The following is a 10,240-nucleotide window of genomic DNA, read 5'->3' on the forward strand; positions in this document are numbered from 1 at the left end:
TACCCTCCGTGGGCATAAATCATCCGTATCACCCATTTTTATTTTAAGCCGCGTTTGTATGGACTGCTGTTGCCGTGAAACACACACACACACACACACACACACACTCTCTCTCTCTCTCTCTTTCTCTCTCTCTCTCTCTCTCTCTCTCTCTCTCTCTCTCTCTCTCTCTCTCTCTCTCTCTCTCTCTCTCTCTCTCTCTCTCTCTCTCTCTCTCTCTCTCTCTCTCTCTCTCTCCATGTCTCAACATTGAGGATGCGGCTATGATTAATGGCCAGAAATTCATTCCAAATGTAGAGTATTACAATACCATATGATAACGATTCAGGCCCAGTTGTCTATTCTGATTGGTTCCAGTTTTTGACGAGTGGTGTAAGTCAAATTCGAATGACTGTGTATACAAGACAATTAATTTGCTTTGTTTCATGATTGACATATTTTCTTTGTACTGTTGCACCAACTTCTTTGTCTTCCGCTAACGGTAAAGCTTGTAGAAGCCTCATATATTGTGTTCTTTCTCGACAGGTCGATGACAACGCTGGAGCGAGAATGATAGGGTCTTGCCAGGGAGGAACGGCCGACGAAGACGATGATGTTGTAGGAAGAGGAAAATGAAGAAAGAAGAGAGCTCACCCACGACCCGGATTTTCCTCAAAGAGAATGGTTAATGTAGACTTGCAGGTAATTATCAAAAGGAGGAAACAAGGGAGCATTTTTTTTTTTCTCTCCAAGAGCACCTAGATTGAGTAGGACATATTTTTGCTTCTTGGTGCGGTTAACAAGTATGCAAAACAACTTTCACGTTTGAACAATCCTGGCTGACGCTGTTTGACTAAATGTTCCTCATTCTTACCTAAAACCTACTTCTCGACACGGAGTTGGTTTAGTAGCCTCTAGTGCTAGCGACTTGTAAACTACCCCTCAACTTGCCCATTGTCAACGGAAAGTTAGTCAACATGTCTCGAAACTATCTTAGTGTCCACACATACTTACCGGGCAAGTTATCTTGCAGCTATTGACTAGAAGACCCGTGACAACAGGCTTTAGGTCTTAAGGAGTCAAGAGACCGTTGGTAAGGTCTTCTTTCAGTACACACACAGTCGAAGTCAATTTCCCCTAAGATTTCAGTTGATTGACAAGAAGAAACATGAATATGGCTTACTATAGTATCATCCGAATTGGTCTTTTTATACATTCTTTTCCTCGCGTGTCCGCTGACGCTACCAACGAGTCTTTTAGAAGAACTCCATATAAGGTAACTACTCCAGAGACAGAAGTCCTCAGCTTCGGGCGCCAGGGACTCTCACGAAACCAATATTGTTTTCCAGCCCTACAATAGTGTCTGTTCAAGTACCGACTAGCATTGTTTGTGTTGCCCTTTTTCGAGTTTTTTTTCCTTTTTATGATTCTTTGTTCCTCCTTTTCCTTCTAAAAATTTCGGCCAAGACACGGACGCCGGCCCCAACCACTACCCCCCTTTCTCTCTCTCTCTCTCTCTCTCGGCCTGTGATCTGTCGTATGCAGAAGCGCGACTGAGCAGAGCACATTAGGGTAATTAGAATATGGATCCCACTGTGTAGAAGTTGAATAATGTATTTTCATATTGATATGACAATTTGGGAGTGAGGTGGATGAGCGAAACAGAGCGACGTCTTTGGAAATGACCAGCCAGAGGGAGGCGGGTCGAACTCTGGACAGTGCGTTCCGACAGTAGAGCATGCAGATTTAAAAAAAAAAAAAAAAAAAAAAAAAAAAAAAAAAAAAAAAAAAAAAAAAAAAAAAAAAAAAAAAAATATATATATATATATAGATATATATATAGATATATATATATAATATATGTATATATATATATATATATATAGTATCCCTGTCCGAGACCCCAAATTAGATTAACATATTATTTGTAGGATTTCTTGTTAGCATATGAAGATGCTTCATGCAAGTATTTTCATAATAAACGAGAGCTGTGACTAATTTCTTTATTGACTACTTTACAGAAGGATTTAAAAATATGGTTTTGTAGCGATCAGTGGTCATTGATTTCGACGATGTGCCCAACTTCTTATCACGTAAGTCTATTTTTCTGTTCCTCTTTAGTTTAGTCATTTGTACAAGGACCCCGGACGCCTCAGGATCTCGTCAGTAAAGACTACAAAACAGAAGATTGTCAACGATCCGGCTCGGAAGATTTTTTTCCCCCCTCTTAACTTCGCTAACGTCGACAGAATTCAAACCCACCAATAGTGATGACGCTTGCACTCGTATCAGCCAATGGGGAGCCTGGTTTCAACTGGTGGGTAGAGGGAAGGCGAGGTTCTAGCACCATTTGAAATCAGTGCCCTTCTTGGTTGGAAAATCACTATACGGAGGTGGTCCTTATCTGAAGGTATTTGGTTCAATTGTACGTTTATGTATATACTACAGTTGTGCATGAAACTAAGAGTCTTATTGTTTCTGTAATATGTAAATCTGAGTGTGGTTGAATGCGTTTTCCTTGTGTCATGTGGGGTTATGCTTCTAATAGGCTTAATACTGAGGAATGGAATCATTCTACGGTTGTTGGTTCTGACCCAGTCCGGGAACAGAGTGGCAGCCCCTAGAGGTTGCGTCTCCACATGAAGGGTTTTGAAGATGGGGGAGATTCTCTGAAGTCTTCGGACGACACCACCAGCTGGGATATATATATATATATATATATATATATATATATATATATATATATATATATATATATATATATATAAATCACGCGTTACATGACGTCATTTTTCAGAAAACCTGAAGCCAAAAAATGTTCCCAGAATTTGGAAAGTTTCTTCTTCAAATTTGGACTCAGTACTTCTTCGTCATCTCTGCAACCTTCTCTCGTCCCTTAGACCCGCATAATACCCTTCAGTCCTTAATCAGATTGCGATCTAAGTCATTAATTTTAGACCCGATTTACACGTCATCTCTTCAGACTCGACGTTATTCACAATTTTCGTTCGCCTCGTTCGCTTGTACTTCATGTATGCGATCTCCTTCACTTGTTTCCTGCGTATAATTATTTCTTTAACTGCGCGTTAATCGACGTTGTACGCTCGCGTATTTACATCCATAAGCTCGCGTTTGGATGATCGCTGGCTGGGCGTGTTAGAGCGTCGCTATTTGCGGCGGAGGGTGGAGTGACAGTAGTTCGAACCCTGTCGCCAGCGAGTTGGACCAAGGGCATGGTCCATTAACTTCCACGCTACAAAGTTCTATATAAGGGGCACTGCAATAGCCTCCTGATAGGGGGTGTTCGCGACATTAGACCGAATGATCATGTTCATGTCTCGCTCGCTCTCTCTCTCTCTCTCTCTCTCTCTCTCTCTCTCTCTCTCTCTCTCTCTCTCTCTCTCTCTCTCTCTCTCTCTCTCTCTCTCTCTCTCTCTCTCTCTCTCTCTCTCTCTCTCTGTGTTCTCATCATGGAAGGCTTTGAGCGGCAATATAACGCGATTGACACTCGTTCCTCCTTTTCCACTCGTCAACTTTTGTCCTTCCCTCTCCTTCCACTTCCACCTGCTCTCGCTCTCTCTCCTACTCTTCCTTTTCGTCCTCCACTTGTCAACCTTACTCTCCACTTCCACTTTCACCTCTAGCTCTCCCTTCCTCCCCCTCCTCTTCTTCTTCCTCCCCCTTTTCCTCTTCGTCCAACACTAGTCAACCTTATTTCTTCTCTTCCCTTTCCACTTCCCTCCAGCTCTCCCTCCTCCTCCTATTCCTCTTCCTCCTCCTATTCCTCTTCCTCCTCCTCTTCCTCCACCTGGGGATGTTCCTGGGGAAGGCAAGACACTCCCAGGAGGCCGCCTTTTCTTGAATCTTCACTCTTCTCGACCATTTCACCGTTCAGCCGGCCCGCCCCGTCACGCCCCCTCCCCTCCATCCTCATCACCCTCCGCCTTCCTTTTTCTGTCCTCATAGCGAAGGAAGGAGGGTAAAATGGGGGAGGGAGGAAGGGGGAGGGGGGAAGAAGGCGGCCGTGGTGGAGGGTGAATGGGAGAAGAGAGAGTAGGTGGATGTGGGGAATATGGGGGGGAAGGGGGAGGTGTTAGTACGGGTTGAGGGTAGGTTACATGGCTTCTGGGCTGAGGGGGGGTTCTTGGCGGAAGAAGTTGTGGCTGGTTACCACCTCCAAGGCCTCAACCACGTTACCCAGACCTTGAAACCACGTGACTGTCCAGTTTTAGTCCAGTTTTGAGATTTTTTCTCGGTCTTTCATAATACTTTGCTTGGATTTTTTTTCCCACACAGAGGGTAAAAGCTTCGTTCTCTGCCCTCGTTCAGTGGCACGGGTGTTCGTTCTTAGGGAGGAGGAGGAGGAGGAGGAGAAGGAGGAGGAGGAGGAGGAATGGGCAGGCATGGTTTGCCGGTCATGGGGATTTGTAAAATAACAGACTGTAGGAAGCATAGAGGGAGAGTTGAGGTGTTAGCATTCTTCGAGTCAAGGTGGTCTCCAATCGGTAAAGAAGGCTGCGTGTTTCCTTCTTAATCTTCGTCCTCCTCCTCCTCCTCCTCCTCCTCCTCTTCCTCCTCCTCCTCCTCCTCCCCATCTTCGTTCTCCTCCTCTTCCAGCTTGTCCTCCTCCTCTTGTTCCTCCTCCTCGTCCACCTCTTCTTCCTCCTCGTCCTCCTGCAGGTTGATCCCATTATCAAGACTTGTGCTGTAGTCGTTGTCACGGCGGTCGAGGTCGTCCTCGAGCTGGAGGTCGTCCTTGTCGTGAGCATTGGCGGCACCACAACTTGAAGATGCGTCTGGAATGCGCGCGCCTTCTTCGGCAGAACCTGTATTACCACATGATGGCAGGTTCTGTCACCTTCGCCTTGACGCTCACCATCACATCTTTGTAATTTCTTTCCTCGTCCTCCTCTTCCTCTTCCTCAGACTCCTCTTTCTCTTCGTCTTCAACCTTTTCCTCTTCGTCCTCTTCCTTCCCATACTTTGGCCTCCTCGTCTTTCTCTTCGTCTTCAACCTTTCCCTCTTCGTCCTCTTCCTTCCCATACTTTGGCCTCCTCGTCCTCCATTTTTCTTCCTCGTCTTCCTCCTCCTCCCCCTCCTTCTCCTCCTCCTTCCTTTTTCCTCCTCAGACTCCTCTTTTTCTTCGTCTTCAACCTTTTCCTCCTCTTCATCCTCTTCCTTCCCATACTTTGTCCTCGTCCTCTACTTTTTCTTCCTCCTCCCCTCCTCCTTCCTCCTCCTCAGACTCCTCTTTCCCTTCGTCTTCAACCTTTTCCTCCTCTTCGTCCTCTTCCTTCCCATACTTTGTCCTCCTCGTCCTCCACTTTTTCTTCCCTCCTCCTCCTCCTCCTCCCTCCTCCTCCTCCAACCTCCTCCTCCTACCTCCTCCTTCTACCTCCTCCTTCTACCTCCTCCCGGTAGCATTACCTCCAAGTCGGAGGAACCTGGAGAAGCAGAGCAGGAAAAGGTTGGGGGAGGGGGGGAAGGGGGGAGGGGGGCCATTCAGGTCCTAATGGCGCATTGTGGCCCTGGCCGCCGCGGGAGGATGGTGATGATTCTCTCTCTCGCTCTCTCTCTCGCTCTCTCTCTCTCTCTCTCTCTCTCTCTCTCTCTCTCTCTCTCTCTCTCTCTCTCTCTCTCTCTCCTATCTCTCGTTCTGTCTCTCTCCTATCTCTCTCTCGTTCACTCTGTCTCTCCTATCTCTCTTTCTCTCCCTCTTTCTCTTTCTCTCCCTCTTTCCCCTCTCTCTCCTCTGTCTGTCTGTCTGTCTCCTATCTCTTTCTCTGTCAGTCTCTGTCTTTCTCTCTGTCTCTACTATCTCCTATCTCTTCTCTCTCATTCTCCCTCTTATTCTCCCTCTTTCTTCTCTCTTTCTCCCTGCCTCTCCCTCTTTCTTTCTCTCCTCTCTCTCCCGCTCTTTCACCCTCTTTCTCCCCTCTCTCTCCTCTCTTTTCCTCCCTCTCCTCTTCTCTCTCTCTCCTCTCTTTTCCTCCCTCTCCTCTCTCTTCTCTCTCTCTCTCTCTCTCTCTCTCTCTCTCTCTCTCTCTCTCTCTCTCTCTCTCTCTCTCTCCCTCTCTCTCCTCTCTCCTCTCTTTCCTCTCTCTCCTCTCTCCTATCCTCTCTTCCTTTCTCTTTCTTGATCCATCTATCCATCTATCCATTCATTCATTCCTCCTTCCCTCCGCTGTCTCCCTCCTCCTCCTCCCCCTCCCCCCACCCCCTCGTATTCCCAGTTTGACTCCCCACAATGCATCAGCCCGAGTTCATTCAGCCGGAGCGAAGAATGTAAAGCGGTGGTCAGCCAGCTGCCGGCCATTGGTGCCGGACTCGCGAAGGGTGGAGGAGGAGGAGGAGGGTGGTAGTGAGGACCTTTACCCCTCAAATCTACGTGCCTTCCTCTCCCATAGACCCCAACCCGTTGTTCCTCCTTTCCTCCTCCCATACACTCGCCCCCCCCCCCCCTATCTCTCCCTCACCTCGTTCTGCAGTACTTCACTTTGGGCATATATTAGTTGTCTGTAGTAATTCTGTTCAACGTCGCCAACTACCCCTTATCAGGAGGCAAGGACGGTGCCTCTTACAGAGGACTTTGTGGTATGGAATTTAATGAACCATCCCCTTGGTCCAACTCGCTGGCGGCAGAATTCGAATGGTCGTCACTTCGACCTCCGCCGCAAATGACGACGCTCTAACCAGCTAGCGTCCAAGTTCTCTGTAAAGAATAAATGGAAACGGCAATAGTATTAATTATAGGTCAACATCACTACATGTACGATCACACAACAACAACAAAGGCAACAACAATATTCTGCAATATTGTTAATTATAGGTCAACATCACTACATGTACGATCAAACAACAACAACAGCAACAACAACATTCTGCAATAGCATTAATTATAGGTCAACATCACTACATGTACGATCAAACAACAACAACAGCAGCAACAACAACATTCTGCAATAGTATCAATTATAGGTCAACATCAATACATGTACGATCAAAGAAGAAGAAGAAGAAGAGAACAACAACAACAACAACAATAACATTCACCAATAGTAGCATTCGGCCAACATCACAACTACATGTCCGATCAGAGAACAACATCCACCAATAGTAGTGTTAGTCCAATACACTGCACATGTTGTACACGTCACCTCAATACATTCTTGTGAGATTCGTTCCTCTGCTGTAACCAAAAACAAGAAAGTCTCTATCTCAACACCACCATCCCTTTCACCACCACCACCACCACTACTTGCTACACCATTATCTCGTTATCAACACCGTCGTCTACATCACCAGAAGAGCTCATGTCACGCTTGTGTGCTCTTGTGCCCGATCGTCGTCGGGATCTCTCGACGTGGAGAAGAGGAAGAAGAGGAGGAGGAGGAGGAGGGAGGCGGAGGACGATAAAGCATCGGGAAAATCAAAGGCACGCCTTAACCCCCACCCCCCTCTACCTCCCCAACTCTTCTTTTTCATCCTCCTCCAGCATTTTAAGTGACTTCCTCCTCCTCCTCCTTCCACTCCTACTCCTTCCAGTCCTCCTCCTCCTCCTTCCACTCCTCCCCCTCCTCCCCCTCCTCCTTCCACTCCTCCCCTCCTCCTCCTCCTCCTCCTCCTTCCACTCTTCCTCCTCCTCCTTCCACTCCTCCTCCTCCTCCTCCTCCTCCCACTCCTCCTCATCGTCATCATCACTCTTCAAACTACTACTCTGCAGACTCCTTCTTCAGGAAGGTCTCCTTGGCAGTGGTACCCCAACTTCTCGTCTTAGGCTCCACGTCGCAGACTCCTTCTTTCACTCTGTATCTATTCCCCCGTTTCTTCCCTTCCTTCGTACATCTTTTCCTTTTCTTCATTTCCTTTTTCTTCCTTTCCCTTCCCTTCCCTCCCTTCCGCCTTGCACGGATGTATGACGGATCGTTCGATTTCGTCGACGAAAAACGATCAAAAGAATATAGGATATCATGAGGAATTAGGTTAGAAAAATGTTGGTTATGAGCCGGAGGGAAAGAGAATTTGGATGAAAATTAAAAACCGGACTGGAATGGAATAGAACGAATGAAGAAAACGAAAATAAAAAAAACATGGAGTTAATATCCACAGTCCCCTTTTTTTTTAGATCTTCGTTCTCGGAGAAACCGGGACACCATTTTGAAAAATCGAACGAAACTATCTGGAAACCTTTCGGTTGCTATGACAACCCCCCCTCCCCCCCACGCACACACACACACACACCCGGACACCCTTTACCCTCGAAAATCCAATTTATCTTAAACTAAATAAAATGAGGTCACCTCAAACAGTTCGGACACACTTTGAAGTATAGCCACCGCGTCTCTATCATTTTGGGAAAATAGACGAAAATTAAAGAAAATTTTGCGTCAACTATGGCATCACCCCTCGAGTGTATTGTTTGGTTGAATGTATAATGCAAGCTAAGTACACAGACAGACAGAGAGAGAGAGAGAGAGAGAGGAAAAAAAGAGAGAGAGAGAGAGAGAGAAGATGGGAGGGGGAGGTGCTCAATACCAAGGAACCCTGTGCCATTCCTCTTCTTTACTGCCATTTAATGTGGACAACCCCCAAACGAGCGTCACGTCAGGGTTGGACGGCCTGTCCTTCCCCTTGTTTGGTCTATTGAATAACCAAAGTGAATGCTATATTCTCTCTCTCTTTTTCTCGTTCATTATCTCGTTCTCTCAATCTCTCTCCTCTCTCTCATTCTCTCTCACTCGTTCTCTCTCACTCGTTCTCTCTCTCTCTCTCGTTCTCTCTCGTTCTTTCTCTCTCTCTCTCTCTCTCTCTCTCTCTCTCTCTCTCTCATTCTTTCTGTCGCCATTCCTCCACCCTCCTTTCCATCTTTTCTTTTAATTTCTTCTCTTCCTCCTCCAGGTATTTCCCCCCCCCCCTTGCCATATCCAGTTGCCGTGGCTCCTCTGCAAAAGACAAGTAAGTAGTACTTGTTATACATGATGTTGGCCTCGAATGGGGCACTTCATTCTCCATTAATTCCACCCCTCACCTCCTCCCCACCCCCGTCTCGATTCCTTTTTTCCTTTTCTTACCTTCTTTCCTTCCTTCCCAGACAGGAATTGCCTCAACTTCGCTCCGTTTTCCTAAGACTTTGTTGTTCACTTTCTTCCTGTTTTTCTTCTCGCTGCAGAGCTTCTTCGGTTTTTGCCTTCCTCCTCCTCTTCCTCCTCCTCCTCCTCTTCCTGCTCCTCCTACTCCTCATTCTCATCTTCTTCCCCCTCCCCCTTCTCTTCTTCCTCCTATTCTTCTTTCTCCTCCTCCTCCTCATTCTCATCTTCTTCCTTCTCCCCTTCTCTTCTTCCTCCTATTCTTCTTTCTCCTCATTCTCCTCTTCCTCCCCCTCCTCCTCCTCCTCATTCTCATTCTCATTCTCATCTTCCTTCTCCCCCTTCTCTTCTTCCTCCTATTCTTCTTTCCCCTCCTCCTCCTCATTCTCCTCTTCCTCCTCATTCTCCTCTTTCTCCCCCTCCCCCTCCTCTTCCTCCTATTCTTCCTCCTCCTCCTCATTCTCCTCTTCCTCCCCCTCCCCCTCCTCTTCTTCCTCCTATTCTTCTTCCTCCTCCTCCTCCTCATTCTCTTCCTCCCCCTCCTCTTCTTCCTCCTATTCTTCCTCCTCCTCCTCCTCCCCATTCTCCTCTTCCTCCCCCTCCTCTTCTTCCTCCTATTCTTCTTCCTTCTCCTCCGCCTCCTCTCATATACGTTACCCACTTTTTTTCTTCGGCTCCCCCAGGCAACCTCCTTACCTACGTTATCTGCCCACTCTCGCTCCTCTTCATTTCTCTTATCTATATTTGGATCTTGAGACTCCTCTCGTTCCTCATTCTCTCTCTCTCTCTCTCTCTCTCTCTCTCTCTCTCTCTCTCTCTCTCTCTCTCTCTCTCTCTCTCTCTCTCCTTTTTCTTACCCGTTCTTATACTCTTGTCCTCCTCATCCTCTTTTCCTGCTCTTCCTCGTAACCACCCCTCCCCCCAAAAAAAAATCCAGCTGCTGCACTCTTCCTCAACCTCTTTCACTATCATCCTCTTCCTCTTCCTCCTCTTCCTCTTCCTCCTTCACCTCCTCTTCCTCTGCTTCCCTCTTTTCTTCATCCTCCTCCTCTTCCTCCTCCTCCTCTTCCTCCTCCTCCTCTTCCTCCTCCTCCTCTTCCTCCTCCTCTTCCTCCTCCTCTTCCTCCTCCTCTTCCTCCTCTTCCTCCTCCTCTTCCTCCTCCTCCTCTTCCTC

The 10,240-nt window shown here is 47.2% G+C and overlaps 1 long non-coding RNA gene across 1 annotated transcript in view; it reads left to right on the forward strand.

Annotated features, from left to right (window-relative positions):
* LOC143025205 (uncharacterized) overlaps positions 1 to 675 on the forward strand; it is a 64,006-nt gene extending 63,331 nt beyond the window's left edge. Inside the window, exon 3 of the long non-coding RNA XR_012966367.1 lies at positions 526 to 675. This is a non-coding gene — a long non-coding RNA (uncharacterized LOC143025205). The remainder of the gene's footprint in view (positions 1 to 525) is intronic.
* The last annotated feature ends 9,565 nt before the right edge of the window (positions 676 to 10,240 follow it).

This window comes from Oratosquilla oratoria, chromosome 5, assembly GCF_046742065.1.
Source record: "Oratosquilla oratoria isolate Oo_2021 chromosome 5, ASM4674206v1, whole genome shotgun sequence".
NCBI lineage: Eukaryota > Metazoa > Arthropoda > Malacostraca > Stomatopoda > Squillidae > Oratosquilla > Oratosquilla oratoria.